Below are 22,249 nucleotides of genomic sequence, written 5' to 3'. Positions count from 1 at the left end.
GGCTCTTGCAAATAACGCTTGGCTTAGCCTTAGGAGAGCAGGGACGGAGTAATCACCATTCCCGTTACTGGGTTCGCGGCGCCCAGAGTCCGACTGACAAAGTGCTGCTAGGGACGGGTGAGCCCCAACTTCTGGAAGCACCAAGGGTGACCAGCACTTCCCACCACCAGCTCCCGGACAAACCGAGCGGAGGTCGGGCACGAAGCGGCTCGCGCTGGGATAGCCCCGGCACTGGCCGTTCCCATCGCGGGGAAGGGAGGGACAGGCGCGGGGCCGCCCCCTTGTCCTGGGCTGAACCGCGCGGCCGCGGCGGGACCTGCGCGGCTCCGCCTTACCCGCCCTCGGCATCATCGCTCCGCGCCAGCACTGGGGCGGGGTGGGCCCCGTTGCCGGGTTACCGCTGTCATCCGCCCGCGCCGCAGCCGCGCTCGCTCCGTCTCCCGCCCTCCCTCCCCGCCCCCTCCGGCGCCGCAGGAAGCAAGCGAATCCCGGGGCGCTGCTGCTGCCGCTGCCCCCACCGCGCCCGGCGTCCCCGGCCAGGCCCTGCCCCGCCGCCCAGCGCCCCTCGCCGCCGCTTCCCCCACATGCTGCAAAGCGGAGCTGCCGCGGCACCGAGCCCCGCCGCCCGGCTGCCCCGCCGCGCCGCCCAGCTGGGGCCCTGACGGCCCCCCTGTCGCTGGAGCCGGGGCCCGGCGGCGCACGCAGTGCATGAGAGGGAGAGCGGGGCGGGGGCCGCGGCCCGAGCTACTCGCCTCCCGGCCGGCGGCGGTGCGGGGACCGGCCCGGGGGGACGCCGAGGGGCGGCAAGGCGGTGGCTCCATGTGAGTGGACGCGGCGCCGCACCTGATCCACTGCCGGGACAGCCGCAGCTGGGGGGATTCCTCGAGGACCACCAGTCCGCAGCCCGCCCGCGGCGGGGGGGGCGCTGGACCCGCCTTCCCCTTTGAAGTCACCCGGCCCCCGGCGGCTGCCCCGGGGCGGTGGGGGGCAGCGGTCCCCGTCCCGCCGGGGGAGGGGGGCTCCGCCTCGCCGCCCGCATCGCCCCGCCGGGGGGAAGACGTGCGCGCCGCGAGCGGAGGGAGAGCCCAGCGGACCCCGTCCCGAAAAGTGAGTGCGAACGGGAGGAGCCGCCTTGGGAAGGGGCTGGGTGCCCCGGGGCTGCCGGCGGCGCGGGCGGGGGGCCGGGGTGGGGGACGCGGCGCCGGCCGCCGCCGTTTCCCATGCGGCTCACGTTGCCCGCCGCGCACGGTCTGCTGCCCTGCGGTCCATGCGCCGCTCCCGCTCGCCGTAGGGGATGGGAGGGGGGGCTCTCCGCCGCTGCCCTCGGGGAGTACCGAGGTCTCCTCCGCAAGTTCTGCCGCCCGCTTTGTGCCGGGAGCGGCGGTCCCCGCGAACAAAGGCGGCGGGCGGAGGGCTCGGACCCCTCGGTCCCGTCCCCGCCCGGGGAGCCAAGCGGAACTACCGCGGCGGAAAGTTGTGCAAGGCTGGGAGCAGAGCTCATGGCCGTGATGCTGTGAGCCCCGAGGTTTTCAAATATCCCCTACCGCGTTCCTCCGTTTTTTCTTCTTTTCTCTGTAGGTTTAGTGGCTCCTAACAAACCCCGCGGCTGCCTCCTGCCCGCTCATTTAAATAACAATTTGGGTAGAAGATGTACCTCTTGTCGCGGAAAAACGTTACTGAGGAGTTGCTTATGTAAAGTATTTTGAATGTGGTTTAAAAGCCAGGAGTAGTGTTGGCTCTTCCCGTTTATCGGAGTAGTTGCTGCTTGACGAGGCACAAGAGTGCTCTTGCTCTTACTCCAGACCTTACTTCGGGACTGGGGAAAGAAGGTTCTCGTTTGGGAATGGGATTGTGTTTGCGTGGGTTCTGTTTTGCTTCGCTTTTTAGCATTTCCGCCCCGTGCACAATTTACCTCTGAGAAAAACTGCATCAAAACTTGAAGTGTTTTAATGAAGTGTCTTAACTTTCTCTTAACTGAAGAATAAAACCCAACACCTCAGTAGTTTGTTGGGGAAGAAACAATTGTGTCTGCTGGTGTTAAATTGTACTATTCAAGTGTTAAAATTTGTACAGCAATTTGTTACATATGAGGAGGATGTACTAAAAATGAAGAGAGTAGGTTGAATCAGGTTTATTTGATGAGATAGTGTTGAGACAGAGATCCAGAAATTATAACTCTTGTGAGGAAACTGTTATCTTCATGAGTTCTTTCTACATCTTCCTAAAAAGAGTCTAAAAAGACTTTGAAGGGGAAGGTTGTAGTGTTTGTCATGCTTTTCATTAAAAGAAGAGTGTACAGCTGGTGAACATCCTGTGGGCCAGTTGCTAGGCACCTGCTGTCCTTTTATCAGATGCAACTGAAAGCAGAAGAAAACAAAATGTAGCAGAAATGTATATAGTTGCTGAAGTTCTGAAATATATGGATGTGTATACTCCAGCATTACAGCTATGGATGCTTTCTCTGTGCTTCAGTTTGTGCTACACTTTCGAGAGCACTTACTGCCTGTTTCCCAGCTGTATACAGTCCATTCTACTGAGGATATAGCCTCTGAAAACTCAGGAGAAAGCCTAGGCATCAATAGGAATTTTAAGGTAGTCAGGGCACCTGATATTTCACAGTTTCATTCTGAGACCCAGTTTGCTTAAGGTAAGAAGATTCATCTTCTTTAGTTTGAAGTATCTCCCTATATTAGGCTTCTGTCATCACTTCTGTTTTAAAAAGGGGATAAAGAAGTTGAACTCTACACTTGGTTCACTCCTAGCTTTTCTCAGTTGCAGAGCCCAGTGGTTAGGAAAGGAAGTTGCATACTCTTCAGGTCACAGTCTTAAAGTGATGGTCAATTCTTTGCTGTATTTAATATCTACAGGAGTGAAATAACACTATATCCTTTTTCATGTGGTGATTACACTTGTTTTAAGGCACCTCCTAGTCCCCAACTTAAATCTGACCTTTCTCTATCATCATTATTAGTGGCAGCCTAGTTCTGTCTCTTGATGGCAGTTATGCATTCTTGTTGGTCTTCCACGTTCATAAATATCTCAAAAAGATATATTACTTCATGTTATTAAAATTATTTTTGTCAAGGTTTAGGTTTTTCCTCCTATGGCTTATACCTAATCGGTGCATGTTCAGGCTGAATAATTTACTAATACAGCAGTGTCTATTTGGAAACACAAATGTTTATCAGAAATTTATGGTTTTCATTTGCATTAGCTGTTAGAAAATATTTTACAACAAATAACTTGTTAGTTTAGGGAAAGAAATACTTTTTATCTTTAAATTTAGCCTGACAAATTAACTTTACTTCCCTTTGTTATATACTCATGCAGTACTTTGCAAAAGTTTTGTTCATTACTTCAATGGAATTTGTTGTCTCTGAGTCAGTAGAAGAAAGGAATGATTTAGGCCAGGCAATGTTACTAAACAGAGAGAAATGTTACTTTTCTGTTTCTTTGAAGTAAACAGAATTTTTATAATTCCGACGGTATTTAATCTTCTGAATCTTTTTGTGAAGAGCACATGCAATGACCATATGTACATTACACTTGAAATAAAAGTAGCATAAAGACCTTATCTGCAGAGCTGCTTCAGCCTTGTTGTATGTGGACTGTGTATGTCAGGTAATTCTAGAAAGACACAATTGTATGTAATTGCTCATGTAAATGCTCTTCCACAACAAAGTATTGTGCTTTAGTGAATTTGTGGAAACTGATGGATGGTTCAATACTGAAATGCTCTATGTATTCACTGGATAGACAAAATCTGTTAATGGGATCACTGCTGTGGACATTAAGATAGTCTCTTGTGACAGTAAAGGCTACATAGATTTTCATTATTTTTCTGACGAAGACCCAGACCCGCATAAGTATGGAAATGCACTTATTGTCAACAAACTTCTTGATCTTGCTTTGTGGTGGTACAGCCACTGGTTATTACACAGACTCTTTTGGCTAAATCAAGCAGGGACAGTTTAGCAACAACTTGATTAGGATCTTACTTAAATATTAACTACCATTTGCTTTTCTTCTTTGACAACTTTGCATATGCAAGATGTTTTTTGGCTGTAATGAATGTGAGAGACATTGTGGCTCACTTGTGAGGGAGCATTTTCTGGGCAGGAAGAGGGGATGGGAGTAATTAAATGGTTGTAATGTTGTGAATCCTGCCTGGGTCTTTGCACCAGTGGTTCTGGTTAGCTACTCCAGTGTTTGTCCTGTATCAGTGCAAACACTGCAGTTGTGTATTTTCTAATAGATCCTTGATAGGTTTTTTTTTGTCAGTAATGTGGACATGATTTATTTCTGTAAGGTCAAATACTTCAGAAGTAAGGAATGTCAGAGTAAAAGGAACTACTGTGTTCAGTTTTGTTCATGCTCACTATGGCAAAAAATACATGTTCATCTCCTCTAGACTGCTCATTTTTGCTAAATAGACAGATCTGTGTAATTCAGATAAAGCTCTTTTTTTTGTTTTCTCAATGTTCTCTAAAACAATTGCAGTTATTTTTATAAGTGTGAAACAATGCATTTTTTTCTATAAAGTCATGCCTAACCTACCAACAGACATCTTTTCCCATTTGCTGGGGCAATTGAAGATGTTACCATCAGCTAGAGAATACAACACCCACAGCTGGTTGGTAAGAGGAGGTGTGTGAAATAGTGTCGAAAACTAGCTTGCTTAGTTCAGGTAGCTTTGCCTGAGTCTTGAGCTGAGACAGTTGGCTTTGCTTTGTGCTGGATAAAGTGTTGGTGTTTGCTGTTTTGGTGGCACACTCCTGATGTGATGGTTTCAGCAGCTGTGTGCGTGTAGGTAGCTGCAACAGCAAGATTTTCTCCCAAACAGCTCTTTTTTCTCAATCCAAATCCCTTCAACATGATTGGTGGTGGCTGTTGCACTGTGAACTAGTAGAGTTTGTCTAATTTTCTGACCAAACGCAAATATGGCCATAAAATAGAGAAGCCTGGCATATTTTAATTAAGATATAAATAAAATAAGCAAGGAAAAGAACCCAACCAAACAAAAAGTATGTGCTCTTTTCAGTTTGGGCTGTAATTTAGAGTTATACCTGTATGATACATTTTGCAATGCTATTTGCCTCAGCTTATATTGAAAAAAGAGAAAAACAGTTTCTGTTTAATACTCTCATAAAAGTTTGAGTGATGTTTGGATTTTTGTAACCCAAATACATTGTTATGAAACTGATTAACATATTGGTGTACCTTAGATTTTTTTGTGGGCAGGGTTCATTTGAATGTGCAGGGGAAAGAGATAGGTTTCTTGAAATTGCTTGGTTTGTGTGCTTTCTAAGCAGCTCAAGTATAGGAGAAGCATGTTGCAGGTAGTGCCTGGCTGAGCTGGCCTAGGTGAGTCTAGTTTGTCTTGTGACCTGGGACTGGATGGCTGCTTATAGCAGAGGCGCAGCTCTGAAATAGTTAAGTAATGCTTCCTGTTCAAAGGCTGACTATTCAAAGTTGTCCAAAATGTGAATGTTTTTAAATGCTTTTTTGCTTGAAAAACTTCAGCGGTGTGGGTGGTGTGACCTGCCTGATACTTCTCTGGAGAAGCAGCTCTAGGAAGTCTATGAACTCTTCAGCATGGGTAGGCTGAGATGAAAGGGCAGGGCATACTGTTGAACGCTTTCTAAGCACAAGATCTGCCTCCTTCCTGAGGCAGGAGGGCTGCCCTAGGGTGGAGCTGAGAGGTATGCACATGCTGCACCGAGACCTGGCCCTGTGGAGCTGGAGCTGTGGCAAATGGGAGGTTAGAGGCGGTTGCAATAATTTCCCCTTACACTCTTTGTAAACCTCAATCAATGAGTCTCGCCACTCCAGTATCCTAGGTTGTCATAATAAATTAAATGTGTACCCTTCCAGTTCTACCTCTTTACATGTGGGTCTCCCTTTGAAAGTAAAATATCTGAACTAATTCTGGGATAATCATTGTAGTTGTTCCTATGTACCCTTCTCCTGTTCCTCAGTTTCTTGGTCCAATGTCAGAGCTTGTTCTTTCTCTGCAGCACTTCATTCTTAAGAAGTGTTGCTCTGGATGGTTTGGAATGTGGGAGGTGACCTTTACATTACCTTTACAGGTCTCCAGAGACTTCCCCTATGTGTTTCCTTGGTGGATTTATCAAAGAACTGAAGGGTGGTGGTGATGACTTGATTGCACATGAAGTTTTGGTTGGTCCTTTTGATAGATTGAAGTATTCCTTAATTCAGTCATGAAGTGTCAGTTATTCAGCTGTGGCTTTGTGCTCTTGTTGGTTGTGGCAACTGCTGTGAATTTCAGAAGGACAGGAGCTGCAAAAGCTGGTTGTGTGTTGTTGACAGTGTCTACTTAAACTCTGCCCTCTTTGACCATTGTAATGTCCTTACTGCGCACATTAGCTCTATATTCTCACATATGCTGGTGGATAATTTTGGAGCGTGTGCTTTTCAGGAGAGACTCTACCGTGTTTCCTTAATGGTGAAACTACATTTAGATCTGCTGTAACATGCAGGACCTTCCCATTCTTATAGGGAGTTAATTTGCTGTATTGCAAAATTGTTTGAAAGGTTAGTACTGTCTTTATGTAAAATATGTAATGTACTTTATAGGATATAATATGTGTCCGTATATACGTGCAGGAATGATAATAGTCACAGGGAATTTGGAACTGAATAGGCTACTTCATGACTAGCTACTTGTCTTACTAAATGACTAACAAGCCCAAAGCATCATAAGCCAATGTGGAAGGGGGGGTTTCAAGCTTTTTCCCAAGTTACCTTTTTAGGAGGGTAAACTGCTCGGTGTGTTCTCTGGCAAGTGTGAGCCTTTTCAGCATTATAGCATACTTCATGCTTGAGAAGTTGCTCACTAGCTATTGCAATAGCTGCAAAATTTAGCATTTCTTTGCTAGACCTGACAGTAGTGGGTACATTGCTTTTTTTGACTTCTTCGTTGCCTGATAAGGCTTTAGAATATAGTAGAGAGTATTTTCTTTAGTGTTCAAGGCCGTAACGATCAAATAACGATAACCAAAACTACAGCTATGGATTCAGACCTCTCTGAGGAAATGTTACTCATCTTTTGTGGCAAGTGTAACCCCACACAGCTTGCCATAGTGCTGAATCTCTGTTGAAAACAGGATGTCTTCATATTTGCTTTACCATTGTCTTTGTCTTTGCTAAGCTGTGTTACTTGTGGCCCTGAGCTTGGGTCATTAAACCTGCAGTTTGCCAGGAGCATTTACTTTCCTTGCTGTTTATATCTTGTCATTTTGTCATGCATATATCTTGTCATTAATTCATTCAATGATACCCCAAGCAAGAGATGATCTAGCAACACAGATAAGGGCCCTGAAACTGTGATCCTGGAGATACCCTTGTCTAAGTTATTTTTAACATTTGTTTCTGAGTTCTGCTGTGGCAGTTTCATCTGCTGTTGCCAGAACTGATGAGTATGTCTGCAGATCTGTGACATTTCTCTGAGTGGGTGGATCACTGCAATTACTGACAGGTAACTCTTTTTTTTCTTTACTACAGAGTACAATAGTGACAGTTTTTATGGATCTTGAGGGCTAATCTTCAGCATCCTTTAAAGCATGCTAAGGCAAAGTCGCTGTGGTTTTCAGTGGATTTTTTTTGGTGGTTTGTTTGTTTGTTTTTCCCAGGAAACTTTTGACACAGTTTCTTTCTTCAAGTGCCTAAACAGCAGTCCCTATTTAATATTTCAGCAAGAATGAGTTTGAAATAATCAATTTGTTTGGGGCACTGTGTTTGGGGATTGCTTTTCTCTAAACTTGCTATTTGTTGGAAGAGTTGATGGAGAGGGAGACAATGGTCAAAACTGCTATGCCTCCCCCACCTGGCCCATATTTAAACTTGTCTATCTAGCCAAGATGGGGCAGACACAACCCTTAAGACAAGCCTCTGGTGGAAGGGGGCAGTTGTATCCCTCTGCTTTCATGATGTGTAAGTTGTGCTATCTGTGGCAGCAGGTGGATTCTGACTGTGCTGTTGGTGGTCTGGGTAAGAGCTAGAGTTGGTCACTGCTTGACTCTCAGCTTGCTGGACTTTATGCTGCCTTGCACTTGATCCACTCTACCAACTGTGTGATACGTGCCCTGGAACAGCCACTTGATGTTCATGAAACATGTCAAGAGTAGCATGCAGGCTTTGGTAGCCCCTTAGTAACATGATAGTCATGCTAACTATGTTTTGACATTGTGTCTTCAGGGGAGTGATTATATGTATTAGAGACCCAACTAATAATATCTTAGGTGGACTAATACACAGGTGGCTGAACTTTACATTTTGAAGTATTATAATACAGAAGTGTTTCTGTTAATAACCCTGATTATCTCCATAATGGCTGCTTCCTTAGGTTGTCCAGATGTTTAACTTAAATTTGAAAGTTTTACATACAAGAGTGCACTACAGCTAGGGAAGTTCTTACACATGGCTTGCTGTAGAAAACAACTTTGACATGCACAGTTGCACTTAGGTTGTTTCCAGGACATCCTGTATTTTCATGTTGTCTTCAAGGTCAGGCTGAATGGGGCTTTTAAAAGCCTGGTATAGGGGAAGGTGTTCCTGCCCATGGCAAAAGGGTTGGAGTTCCATGACCTTTAAGGTCTCTGCCAACCCAAACCATTCTCTGATTCTATGATTTCAAGTTGTGTATTGTATTTCCAGCTTTATAGCTTATTACCGTGGTGAATCAATTGTTATTTGGGCTTTGAACACTGTTAGGCTTGACTATTTTGAAATCAAGTAATTCCTGATATGCTACAGAAAAGAAGTATGCTGATAGTGAAATAACCGAGGGTCAAACTTCAGTTCCAGCATTACTGACGTTTGGCCTGGTGGGAGCAGTAGGTAACATTCAGTGTGACTTGGGAACACAGGCAGTTTTGTTTCAAGAATAGAGGTGGGTGGTGTCCCCTGTCATGGGGTGGGTGTGTGGCTGTCTAGTGAGGGGAGCTGCATGCTGTGGTTGCTGCCTGCCTATGTAGGAGGTATGTACAGTCATCCTCCTCAGCTTGTGACTGTTTACATGGCCTGTGGGAACTTTTCAAAAGGTGCTGGGAATGACTGGAAAAACAAAAGCATGTTTAGTGGCACAAAAGAAATGTTAACGTTTTGATACTTCTCATTCCTATTGTTTGTTTACACTGCAGTGTGGTGGGAACAAAATTGATTGTGTAGGTTAGGCAAGACCTAGCAAAGATTAAAAAGGAGAAACTTATCATTAAACATTTTACCCTTCCTTTCATAAAATAATTTCAAACGTCACAAAGGTTGCCATGTTGTATTCACTTGGCCTTTATGGGGTTGTTATTTCATATTGTATTTGACCTGCTTAGTTGTTACTGAAAGAGATGGCTTCCAACCGTTCTCCTACTTATACCTCTTCCTACACTAGCTATTGGTTTAATCTAATTTTTTTGTCAAGATTATTCAAATTAATTTTGTGCTATTGGTTTTCTATCATTTTAGTTCCCTTAATTTAAGTGAGTAGGAAACTAAAAAGCAAATTGAGTTGGCTCAGTGTGACACGGAATGTGCATTAGAGCTGGCATGGGGGATGCACAGCTGGCAGTGAGTCCTTCGGGCACTGTCAGCTGAACTGTGCCCTGAAACCTCATGGTTGTGGTTTGATGATCTGCTGAAACCGGTGCGGAGTATGTGCTATAACCAAAAGGCCTGATCTTGTTCCCCCATTCCTTCTTTGCTTTTGTGGTTGTGCTGTGCACTCCTGAAATCCAGCTGCTTGTGAATCAACATGAGTGCTACTCTTGCCTGACTTCTTAGCCTTTTCAGTAAGGAGAGTGGTATTTACCCTTTTAATAGCAAGACAAATTTAAGTAATCTGAAAGTCTTTACAATATTTATACTAAACTGCAGAAGTATTGTGATATGTATCATGCTATAAACTATATGCATGATATGAACCACCCTCAGCTACTACTGCCAATTCAGCCTTTAAAATAGAGCATGTGCTTGTTCTTCAAAGGTTTTTCCCTCGAGTTCTCTTCATATCTCAGTCATAAACATGCCAATCTGGGCGAACTAATCCTTTTATTCAGTAAAGCTACATTTAACACAGTGATCAAAGATACAATGCACCAAAATATTAATATTCAAATCTGTAAAACACAAAGGAAACAAATTGTTCTGTGAGCAGCAGAGCTAACAAAATCTAGTTTCCTGTGGATTTCTATCCTGCTGTCGTATCCCATCACTGCAGTTATAGTTCTGATTACTGTCTTTTTATGCTGTTACATCCCTTATCACTATATGTCAGATCCTGCAGCCTGACTATTACCACTCCCCATATAACCTACCTACTAGCTGGGGTAGGGGCAGCATGTGCTGTATAGAGCTATGCTTGGTGGCTGCTGCCAAAGAAGGAAAAAATTTGCTTACAAAAATTTTACTGATTGTGAAGCTGAGAGTTTAACTTTTGTTCTATTCTCTCTGCCTATCAGTTGTCATATCCAGAAAAGCAGTAGGATTTCATTATAAGGTGTGTGTATCTTTTCAGAATCACTTTCCACACAGATATATTGTGGCGCTGAAAAGTTTAATGTAGTTCAAGTAGTTCAGTTCTTCTTTATGTTATTTGTGATGCTTTAACCCCAGTTTAGTTGAATATATTCTTTTTGTTATAAAAATCCAGTAAAGGTTCTTAGTGTCTTTTTCCTATACCTCTTCCTTTATATTCTTCTGTATCTCTCAGTTACAATCATCATACCCAAACTTTCTGATGGTTTTTGGCTTTCCCTTTAAGATGCGTATTACTAAATGTCACCTTTTTTAACTTTCAGTTTAACTACATTTCAAACCATTTTTATGCATGCTTAGGAGTGCTGTGTGCCTATTTAAAATGCTGTATTGAGTTTGTAATGTACCAATTACAATATTCTCCAAAATATTTAATACACATTCTATTTTTTTCTTTTATTGAGTATTATTCTATGGACTATTAAGAGTCAACATGTTCCTTTCCGAATTTGTTGTTAAGATCCAGGAAGTTGATGAGTAAAATATTCACCTGGACACACAATACCTTGTTCGTTATTTTCTTTGTGAGTCACATATTTCCTATTTTATGTAGCTTGGTTAGACTACATGAAATTCTTAAGGTTCCTTATCTTAAACTTAATAGCTTTTATGCGAATGAGTTTTGCCACTTTTTGCTTTCTGGACCATTAGGGTATATGTGTTGCGGTTCTAGTGCGGAACAATGGCCTTCTGCTGTTAACCCCTTTCTGCAAATTAACATACCACTTACTGCTTTTTCTTTTGATGCTTTACTGCTGGTGTCTAAACACAAATGTTTTCCCCTAACACCAATATTAATTTTACTTAATGGCCTCTTGAGACTTTGGGGGAGGCTCTTTAAAAGTCTTTCTCTCAGCAATTTCTCCCTAGTTCACTGTTGTTATTAGAAAATTCTACTAGCCTAAAAAGCGTAGTTTCCTTTCCAGAAACCATGCAGTGTAAATTCTCTGCTATCAGCCTGCATATGTTTTGCAATCGTATTCTCCAATCAATTGTTTCAGCTAGCTTGCTATGCATGAATGGCTTATTTGTTTGTAACACATTAAATCATATTTACCGGCTCTTTCAAATATAGGTAAGTACTGTGTTTTCTCACATTCTAATACTAGGTGTTTTTAGTAGGAGGTGAATGTAATTTTTTATTATTTATAATTTTTTTTTTCTTTTGTTCCTGTAGAATCACTCAGTTCTGATTTCTACTAATAAAATGAGAAAATGCAAAAGTACCATGTTTTCTCCAACTAAGGTGTTGGTGGTTTTGGTAGATTTGTTAGCTCTCTTCTACTCTCCCAAATTATGTAATGGAGTGGTGACTGCTGAGAAGCTTGTGTGCTCAAGTAGCCTTTCTTATGCTTTGAATGCAGTATCTAGGAGATCTTGAATTCGCATGGCAGATACACTGTGAGATGTGCTGTGGAAAGGGAACAAACAGGCTATAGAGGTCTCCCTAATTAGTGAACAGGCTGATTCCTGTGGCATATTCTTCCATCCATTTGTTGTTGTTGTTCTGTTGTTTTCTGTTTTGTTTCTTGTTTGGTTTTTGTTTTCAGGAAGGAAAACAACCTGCAAATAAACCCAAAGTCAGTAATTTAGCTTTTCTCTGGAGAAAAATGGCAACTGGAACTGTTCAGTAGTAGAACTCTTCTGTTGCCCAGTAAATGCTTGCACAGACACAGTGTCTAGGCAGCAAAGCCATGAAAGTACTGTAGCTGTTTTAGTGAAGAATAATCAGTAATGTTATGCCAGTAGAGATATAATTGTGTAATTAATATTTTGAATGAAAGGTCAAGCTCATTAAAACATTTTAGTGTAATATCTTTTATCAAGATGGCACTTTTGGGAAAGGTGTCTAAAAGTTAAAATATTTCTTCCATATTTTAATTTAAATATTCTGTTTTAAATTGTGTGTAATAAATAGTTTTAAATGTATTCTAGAAGAATTGGCCCACTGGATCACACTGACATGTGCTCTTTCTAGCCTAGTATTCTGTATCTGATAGCCATAAAAGAGAAAATCTTGTCCAGGAACCCAGAAGTTCCCTAATTCTTCACATGACCCATCTCAAAAAAATGTATAAATGGATGCATGGGAAACATTGAGAACAATAAAAATTTTAGATGCTTTTCCTTTCATGCTTGTTCTCCAGCTACTTTCATTTATGGAATCTCTGAGCCAGAGGTTGTTTCTGTTTATTCAGAAATTCTTGAATGATTTCTCTTCTGAGAGCTTTTACAGTTTCTTTTTGAAACCTTGTAAGTTTTTCACCTCCCTTCCATCCTTTTGCAACAAATTCCACAGATTTGATGGCTGGTGTCTGAAGAGTCACTCATGTTTTGAAAGTGGCTTCTCCTCGCTTCCTTAGCTGCTGCTTCATGTTTGTGTTGCAGGGGTCAATGAAGAACTACTATTCTTTGCTTTTCATGTCACTTGGCTCTGGCATAGCCCCTTGGAATGGGGATCTCTGTTCCTAGAGAGACCATTTTTTCAGGTCCCAGTTCTTAAGCACTTCTTGCTGTAACAGTTCACCTCTATAGGATGACAGGTACTCCTTTACTATGTGATTTTTCATGTAGAAATGTAGAGGTGCTGTTTGCTTACTGGTGTTTCGTCATCAAAGTCAACTGTATGAATGGCAACTGCATCTGAAGTTCAGGCTATGCTGGGGGCATGTTTGCCGAAGAATTGCTTGACCTGTGAAAATGATGGGTAGTCAAGGATGAGGAATTCTCATTTGTGTCTCCAGGAAGTGGCAATTCTTGTGTAGTTGTTCCTGTGGTTATCTTTTAATGCGGTTAGAACATCAGCTTAGCAACTCTGAAGTTTCACTCTATTGATGCTATGGATCATGAAAAAAATAAAGAAGCACTGGGATCTATCTGAAATGATAAATAGCAAGTTTCTCATGTTAGCATTACAACTGTTGCAACCAGGGAGAGCAAATAAAAATTAAGCTCTTGTAATTGAATTTTTTTTTGGTCTGTGGTGCTAAGAGCGCATTGTGAACTTCAATTTTATCATCCCATGTAAGCACTTTTGTGAAGAAAAATAAATTTAATCCTCGTTGGTTTTCTGTATGCCTCTAAAGCCTTTATTTAACTGGGTGATTTGTGGATCTATACAAATAGATTGTATTTAGGCATAAGAATCTATAAAAATAGATTATAGAGTTTGTTTCTTAAAGACTTCTGTAAATGTATACAATTAAAGAATGAATTCTTTATAGAAATCTACAGAAGGGTTTTGCAAGCTACATCTTGAGGTATTAAGGTGTTAAAGGCTTCTATCTTAGTGTATGTTTAAAATATGAGTCATTATTTAAGTTATCTATATATATATATATATGATATCTATAATCATCATAGGCTTTTAAAATTTTTTTGAGAATTTTTTTTTTGTGTTAAATTGATTGCTATTATAGAGGAAATATCTAAAGATACTTGTGAAGCATTTTAACTCAATGGTTAATTTTCTGTTGCCACTAGTGATAGGCTGTGATATTCGCTCTTTTGGAGTACACGTGAAGGTAAGATAAATGAAATCTAAGTCTGATCCTGCAGTTACTGGAGCATACACTTAGATTTGGCCATAAGAACACCTGTAGGAAGCTCTACACCTGCATAATGTTCTCTGCATCAGTAGCTACAAGTGTACATTTGTCAAACTTCTTAATTGTGTGCTTTTTTTGCCTCAGAAAAGAACTAATTTTCAGTTTTCCATTGATAAAAACATTAGTCTAAGCTTCTGTTAATTTCTTATAAGAGCAAGAAGCTAATCTCTGAAGAGTGGGACTTTTCAAGTATGCTTAAGTCATTCAGAAATATAAATTCCACTGCCTTTGTACTGTGAGAGGAATAGAATTGAAGGAGAGGATTAATTTTGGGAGTTAAGCAAACTGAAAAGTGCAGTTGATCACAAATATCAGGTAGTGTATTGTGTTCTTGATTGATTCTTGTATGAATCTTCTCAGCCTAAATGAATATTAAACTGTAGAATTGTTGGAAGACCTGATCAGGTATGGGCAGGGAGAATTAGCAAAATGTGACTTCAGGACTTAAATAGGAAAAAACTATGTCTAAATTATTTTTAATTTCTGTTTGAAAGTCACGTGTATCCTCTCTCAAAGAGAATGTAAGAAAAGCATTGTGTAACTCTTTAGAATTAGTGTCTTTGCAATAATATTGTCCTGCAGTTTTCTTTGCTAGTGCATATCAGTGGTGCAATAGTAGGCAAAAAGCTCCAAAGTCCAAAAAAACTTTAAAAGAAAACCTTAGAAGATGGTCGAAACTTTACAATTAAGTAAAAAGATCTGTCTCTTTTTGCTATGAATTTTATTGTTCATTTGTTTGCCTCTTGGCTACTCACTGATTAAAGATTTGTTTGGCAGGAGCTAGAAGTCTGCAAGACTTGTTGTATGACTGGTTTCAGCTATCAGTTGTTTTTCTGTGTCTTATCTGGCTGATTGACAACTGTTTAATTGAAAAGTTTCACATGCTATTGAAGTGTTATTGTTAAAATAAGCAGTTAAGTCCAGAAGGACAATGTAACCTCATGTCTTGATAGTGAGAGTCACACTGTAGAGGGAGGGATTCTATCTGGCCTAGATAGCTGACTTCTTTATTTTATACATAAAGATTATTTTTTTTTCTGAATAGCAAATGATAGAACTTTGGCTGATTGTGCATATCTCTGGGAAGGGACAAATATTTTACTGTCATTCTGCTACGAGCACTTTCACTGATAATTTAAAGGCTATATCCAGTGTAACAAATGGGAACCTTGTTCTGGAGAAGTTGCAGTAATAAGGATGAAACTTGCTTTTTTTGCTTAGGTTGTTGTGCTTATAAAAAAAATCCAGTAGTTGCAGTCTGCTTGATGAAAAGATGCAGATGAGAAATGGCAGCAAAAGATTTACTTAAGATTGCTTCTAAAAAAGGGGTGTTTCACTGTTAAATATGTGTAACTGTACAATACTTTTTCCCCCCTCACATACTGTTTTACTTTATTTTATGTGTTAACATGTTATGCAGCTTCGATACTTGTATATTGCTGCTAGTAAAATTATCTTTCACAGGTTCTAAACATAAAAGTTTTGAGGAAGTACCTGTCTGGCCTTTTTTGTCTAGCTGATGGTAATTGGATAGAATGTGGCTTTTTTTTTTTTCTTCCTTTTTAGTGGCCTAGCCTCTAATTGCATATTAATGGAGCTACCTGTTTCTGAAGCAAGTCTAGAAATTTTGAGTAAGGGAGGAGACTTAATTTTAATGCTTTCAAGGATTGCTGGTATCATGCTGCTAAAGTCAAGACAAAAATACTGATGTTGTTCAGAGGAAGTTTGTGGCCATTGTCATGTTAGTGCTGGTTACTGAGAATAGTAACAAACCCCCTCCAGATAGCAGCACTGAGTGCTGGGGACTCAGGTTCAGACTTTGTTTCAGTTTAATTAAAAACAATGCAAACAAGTGCTAGCAGCATTTTTGATCTTTGCTCATTACAGCTCTTCTCATTTTTGTTTGTGAAATCCGAATGAATCTTTGTGTCCAAACTGAGTGTTCCTGTTGAATGATTTTGTTCTTGTGTATAGTTGTGGTGGTCACTAGGTTGTAGTGTTGCACAGGAAGCTTTACATAATGCATTAATAAGATGAATTTGAGCTCTTGTCAAGGGGAATCTCTTCACCAAAAGCCTTAAACGTTTCTGATGATGAATAGGCAGGAAAGTTTGTATCACACTTGCTGTGTTTTGAAAAGTCAATAGAAAGACATTTTACTATCAGTTTAAGGAAGTGGAGAAGTTAACGTATTTTAGAACTTTTGAGTTGGTGATTTTTAAGAAAGCATAGTTAAATGCATTCTATGAGGTTTCTGGTGTTTCATAGACTAACAAAAGGTTGCTTTATTAGTAGCTTTAATGAACAAATTGCTTTATTGGCTTAGACATACTGGTTGCCTTGTCAGTCTAAACAGCTATGGGTTCTTGTTTCAATTCACCATTGTGCTTGAGTAGAGAAGTGATAGCCATTGACCTTCTGTTAAAGCACAATAAAAAGTTTTTTGTGAAGAAGGAAAGTGTGCAGGGAAAGGAGCAATGCAGTGCTGTGTCTTGAGTTCAGCAAGGTAAAAAAATCAAGAGACCATATACTTCTGTTGCTTTTCTTACTAGGTATCTCAGTGTAGTGAACTACCTGAACAAGAAAAGGACTGACTTTGTGAAGGCTGTTTTTCATGGAACCTGTGTGTAGAGAAAGAAGGTACTTATGTCATAATTGTAAGGAAACATATTAAGCAGGTACTCATTCACTTCTGAATGTAAAGTGTATTAGTCTTCAAAAAATGTCTGTTTTTACTATTGATTGTCTGACTTGTATATGTTTTATTAAGTAATTAACACATGTGGCTTAAACATAGTCTGTGCTTGAATTAAGTGACCTTATTTCATTTCTTGAATTACTTCCTAAGAATTTGTTTAAATGAGCAAATAGCTTTTTTTTTTCCTCCTGGCTGTATGCTTAAGACACAGTAGAAATTTGTTAGATGTTGTAGATTTTTGTTAATGATAGTAATCAGCTCTCAAAGTTGATGTCAGGTAATGTCAAAGTGTAATGACAGGTTGCTATATCAGGTGGGATGACATTGCAGTCATTTTTATAGTTATCAGCTTGCTTTAAAATCTTATCATATTGTTAATTAAAGATGAGCATCTTCCAGTAACTAGAATAATAATTTTGCAGTAGGAATGGGGGATTCAGATAGATTTGTGAAATGTATTTACATTATATAAGACATGAAGTTATACTTATGATTAAAAGGATTAGGGACTTCCTTTCTAATGAAAGCACTGTATGAAACCAATTTATCATTCTCTGTAAATACTTTTTTATTAGAGATGGGGCAGTACAGTGCAGCGTGGATGTTCTGTAGCTGGCTGGTTTCTAGTTTTTTAGATTTGCCCTTGTTATTTGGTGGGAACAGCTGCTGGAATATACTTTGCACTTTAGTTACACTCTTGAGTTTTGTTATAGGTATTGTGTTGTGTGATTGGTGGTTATAGTTGTTGAGTCTAGTTTATAGTGGTAACTCTATTTGTAATACAAATAAAGTCTTCAAATTACGTCTTTTTTTCTCATGGAGCAGTTTTGTACCCTAATATGCTCCTAATTCCTCAGGAAAAGCAAGTTTTCCCTGCAAGAATTTGAGGAAAACTATGACAAGCAGTGAAACTTCTTTATCTGGATTTCATTTTTGAGGCGGTTGTCGCTATAAATTTGTTTCTGAGATTAGGAATGAGATTGGGTGAGCTTGCATAAGAACATGTTGAGAAGAAGCAGCCACACTGAGTATGTGTTCAGACTGTGCATTGCTGATCCTGGTCAGTGGGGACCGGGGTTGCCATCATGCTCTGTTTAACAGCTGTAGCTCAACAGTGCTATTTACAGGAAGTACCTTTGAACTTTCTCTAATTTTCTTATGAATCCTATAGCTTCAAAATGTCATTAATGTAAAATTTGCATGGAGGAAATTTAGAGCTGGAAAAAAAGCACATTTATTTGTTTCCCCTCCGCTTGTGAGGAGCTGGGTAAGATGTTTGATTGGCACTGTACATAGTTTCCTCTTGCTGGTCTCTTCTGTTTGCTGCCTTCCCTGCTTTTCCTATTTCTCTCTGGTCTTTTGGCATGTGCTCAAGGTTTATTTTGCTCTTTAGCAAAGTCTTACTATCTTCCTATCTCCTTTTGGCTGTAGTTTTTTTCCTCTATTTCTTTGCTTGTCCAGTTCTGCACTCTCGCCCTTGTTTTACATTTTAATGCTGTTGATGTAGTATTGTACCTCTTCAAAATATTTGGTTTTCTTTGTGAGCATAAAAATTAGTTAGCTCTGTTTTTAACCCCCCCAGAGCTCGTGTTAGCACCCTGTTCTGACAGCTACTCAAATACTTGCCAATGTGTCTGTATCTCAGTTTCCTGATGCGCACATTTTAAAGGTGACTTATGTCCTCAGTGTTTAGAATCAGTTAAGGTATCCAAGGATTTTGACAGTGTGGCAGTTACTATAAAAGTACTTTAAGAATATCAGCATGGCAGCAGTTGACTAAACATAATTAATATTTGTAAATTCCTTATGTCCAAAGTATCCTTAGGAGTGATGGAATTGAAGAGGTTGTGTAGCTTCAAATAATATGTTTTAACCCTTCGTACTACTCTCTGGAAACCTGTATTTTAACAGCCCACTGTTGGGGAACTGGTTTTGAAGCTGTGTTGATGTTATGATTGTGCACCAATCTGTAACTGGAGTATGTGATAGCAATTGATGCCAGCTGTATGTGAAAAAGAAAACTGGCAATTCTGGTGCAGTTTTCATTGGAAAGATAGTTTAAGTAAAGGTAAAGCAATAAAACAAATCCAAGAGTTTTAGCTGTCTAAAACTGTGCTGCAGTTAGTTTTTTCATTATGCATTTTTTCATCACTATCAGCTTCCTGAACATCCAATATTGACTGGCAACCCACAAACTGCATATATTGAAGAAAAAAGATATGACTGTTTGTTTTAAAACCAGCAGCCATCTGTGACATAAAATTAAACGTGTACTGTATATCCCTTAGATATCACTGCATCGGCAGTAAGGAGGGTGTATTTGGTATACATTTTTCAAAGCGTATATCTCAGAACATGATTCCTCAAGAGAAATAGTAAAATTTTTGACTATCAAGCATGAATTGCAAGAAAAATCAAGAAAAATGTGACATAGCATTATGGCTTGGAATTTCTGGAGAAGACGACTGAACATTACCAGCTATAGTGGGAAATTGTATGTGGAAGAAATTGCAACACATTCCCCTAGCTTCCTAATAATCCCCTACCGTGATCAGAGCCAAAGTTTTTTTAGGTGAACTTCGGTCAAATAGTACCAGGCCTTGCAAAGCAACAAATGCAAAGCTTGCCAATGAATCTTTACCTTCCTATGGTAAATACTATTCTTCTCCCTGCTGAAATCAACAAAATATGTGGGTCTTACATATTCACACACCAGGATGAAATATATTCAATATAGGTCACCAAGTGTTGTTACGGGAATAAAGGGAGAGAAAGCAAATAACTGCTAAACATCCAAGTGAACACATACCTAGAAATGAGAAAAGACCTAACCACTCTATTCTTTCAGGCAAGCAAGATATCAAGAGAAAATGGGTAGTAGGAGTTTAACCAAGATGTGCCTAAAGGAACGTTCAGAAGACAAATCTGTGTTTTTAAGTACAGATTTATATAGACTATCCTGGCCTCAAGAAGGGGGTTTTGTGAAATTGTATTAATTTTCTCACTCCTTTAAATTTTTAGTATGTTACATGTAAATAGTAGTTGTCTATTCTGCCCTTCTTAAATAACAAATTCTTTTTAACTTTGGCCATTTTCCTAGAAAAATCTCCATTTCCAAAGTTTTCAGCCTCCTCATTTTAATTAACATAGCCCAGATGAAATCAGAACTCATATTCTCAACTTGAAGTTGTTATAAAGGCTGTTCTCTGTTCTTTTGAAATCTGGAGGTTTTCTGTGCCTAATCTGTTCAGTTTGAGTAATAGAAGAAGCTTTGTAGGTTAGAACTTTTAACACTTTACTGAACCAAAATTGTTGTCTTAGAAAACTCAATTTCACTTAATTTAAGCAAAACATTAACCTGGTCTTACAATGTTCAGTTTCCCCAGTTTAGGTTCTAGTTCAGCCTTGAGCGAGACTTGGCTGCGTTTTCATAGGGCTTCTGCCTTGCTAATTAGAAGTTATTTTTAACTCATGTAGCTGCCTTTTTCATCAGTCTCTTGGAGGTGGAAATACAGACAGAGCAGTGGTGTGATAGTTGGAAGAACTGGCGTTTCTTTTCTTAGTTTTCCAGCTTCCTAGCTGCCACTGACTGTCTGAAATTCTCATTTTCAAGAACATACTATTCCATTTTATGCATTATACTCTATAAAATGAGAGTACACATCTGTCACATGTTTTGGGATCTTTGGGTAAAAGCTATTCCGAGTATTTGTTTCAGGGGATCACAATTTGTGATGCCAGTATAATAGTACAGTTTTATTTCCTTGTGAAAAAGAAGCAGCGTCAGTAGCTCACCATTCTGCATTGAAAGGGCAGCCTGTAATTTATGTAATAATCTTAATATGTTCTTCAATATACATATAACTGTTAATTGTTTAATGGGCGCAGTGACTTAAAATGAATTGCTAGTAGATTCACTGGACCTTGGATGCTTTAAGGAAATAAGTAATTATATTAATAAAGTGTTTGCCGGACTGTTTTAACTGGTACTAAATTTGTGTGCTATTGATGTTGTCCCAAATTTGCTTAATAAAACACAAATATTGTTCTCACATAATGAGTGCAATATCCAAGACAGAGCCACAAGTTCCAAGTGAGATGTTACTCTGCTTAATGGTACACATCTTATGTTTTCTCACTCTCATGAAAACAGCTTACTGTTGTAGTTGCTGCATTAATCCATAATCCAATAAGGGGGATTTATCTGAGGGGTTGAAGGCAGAGAGAAGGAAAAAAATATCACTATAGTACTCTATGGGCACCAGTTAAACTGAAAATAAGATGGCACTCTTGAATGGCTCTGTGTTTGCCTTTCTCAATGTTTGAGACATACAGCTTAGTTTCATGGTACTTTGTAAAAACTTGACTAAAATGCCTGATTTTCTGAGAGGAGATTTGGGACTTTCCTCTCTTCTACTGAATATGGGACGTACCTTATCTGTATCTCATTCATGCTTTATTTTAAAATGTTACTCAATTCCTGTGTCTGAAATGAATTTCACAGAACAGCCAAGAAGGCATTCTAATTTTTTAATGCTTGAAAATTTCTTGTGCCAGAATTATCATTTAACAAACTAGTGCTTTACTCCAGTTTCCTGTGTATAGTTTAGATAAGAATAATGGTACTGAGTTCTAACAATATATAAAAGCCTGGAAATAATTTTGGTGCTCAGATACATATTTCTTCCTGCGGGTCAAAATAACTGGAAGAAAGTTGTGAAGTTTTGAACAGGATTAAGAGTGTATGAATGAATTGGAGGGCTAAATTTTGGGTTTGGCACCATGTGGTGCAACCAAAGCCTTGAGCAGTATACAAAATACTTGGGCCTGTGGGCTGCAAAGAGAAGCCTGCAGACATCACCAGAGTCTAATCCACAAAGCATTGACTGGAACTGGAAACATGCAAAAACTGTCAGGAGTGTCCAGGAGATCTCGAAGCAAGTTGAGGAGATGTGAAGAAACGGCTCTAGCAAGTTTTTCTCAATTGAGTCTATGTTGTAGGCAATGGTGAAGGGTGGGGGGAGCTTGGCACATCCCCGGGGTCAGATGCAGCAGAAACCAGTGGGCTGATTGGTTCCCTGGTCTCCAGATCCTCATTCCTCTTAGCTGGTGGTAGACTAGTTCTAAAAACAGCACATGTTACAGATGCTCCTGTTACCACTGCATGAAGGAACAGGATCCTTCTGCTTTGTGTTGGTAGAATTACAATCCCTTAACATGAGCAGAAGCAGAGCTGCAGGAACCTGGCCTTGGTGGGCGCTGGTGTCTGGAGAACCTGAACCTGCTTTTGGTGCTCATCAGCTTCAGAATTTACAGCTCTTTGAAAACTGTCATGCTAATTTATACAGTAGGCAGTAGGAGGGTCTAGCATGCGGTATGCGATTAGACAGGATTG

General features: G+C 40.2%; 1 protein-coding gene across 4 annotated transcripts in view; it reads left to right on the top strand.

The window, feature by feature from the left end:
- Positions 1–479: 479 nt before the first annotated feature.
- FBXW7 (F-box and WD repeat domain containing 7) overlaps positions 480–22,249 on the top strand; it is a 196,180-nt gene continuing 174,410 nt past the window's right edge. For 3 of the 4 annotated variants that reach the window (XM_056490701.1, XM_056490704.1, XM_056490703.1), the window contains exon 1: positions 499–1,107. The gene's annotated coding sequence lies outside the window, so the exon portion shown is untranslated. Of the gene's footprint in view, positions 1,108–22,249 lie in introns of all 4 variants that reach the window. The other variant, XM_056490705.1, reaches the window with a different exon arrangement.

This window comes from Oenanthe melanoleuca, chromosome 4 (assembly GCF_029582105.1).
Source record: "Oenanthe melanoleuca isolate GR-GAL-2019-014 chromosome 4, OMel1.0, whole genome shotgun sequence".
Taxonomy (NCBI): Eukaryota; Metazoa; Chordata; class Aves; order Passeriformes; family Muscicapidae; genus Oenanthe; species Oenanthe melanoleuca.
Note: the sequence above shows the minus strand (reverse complement) of the source record. Positions and strands in the feature narration are given on the sequence as shown.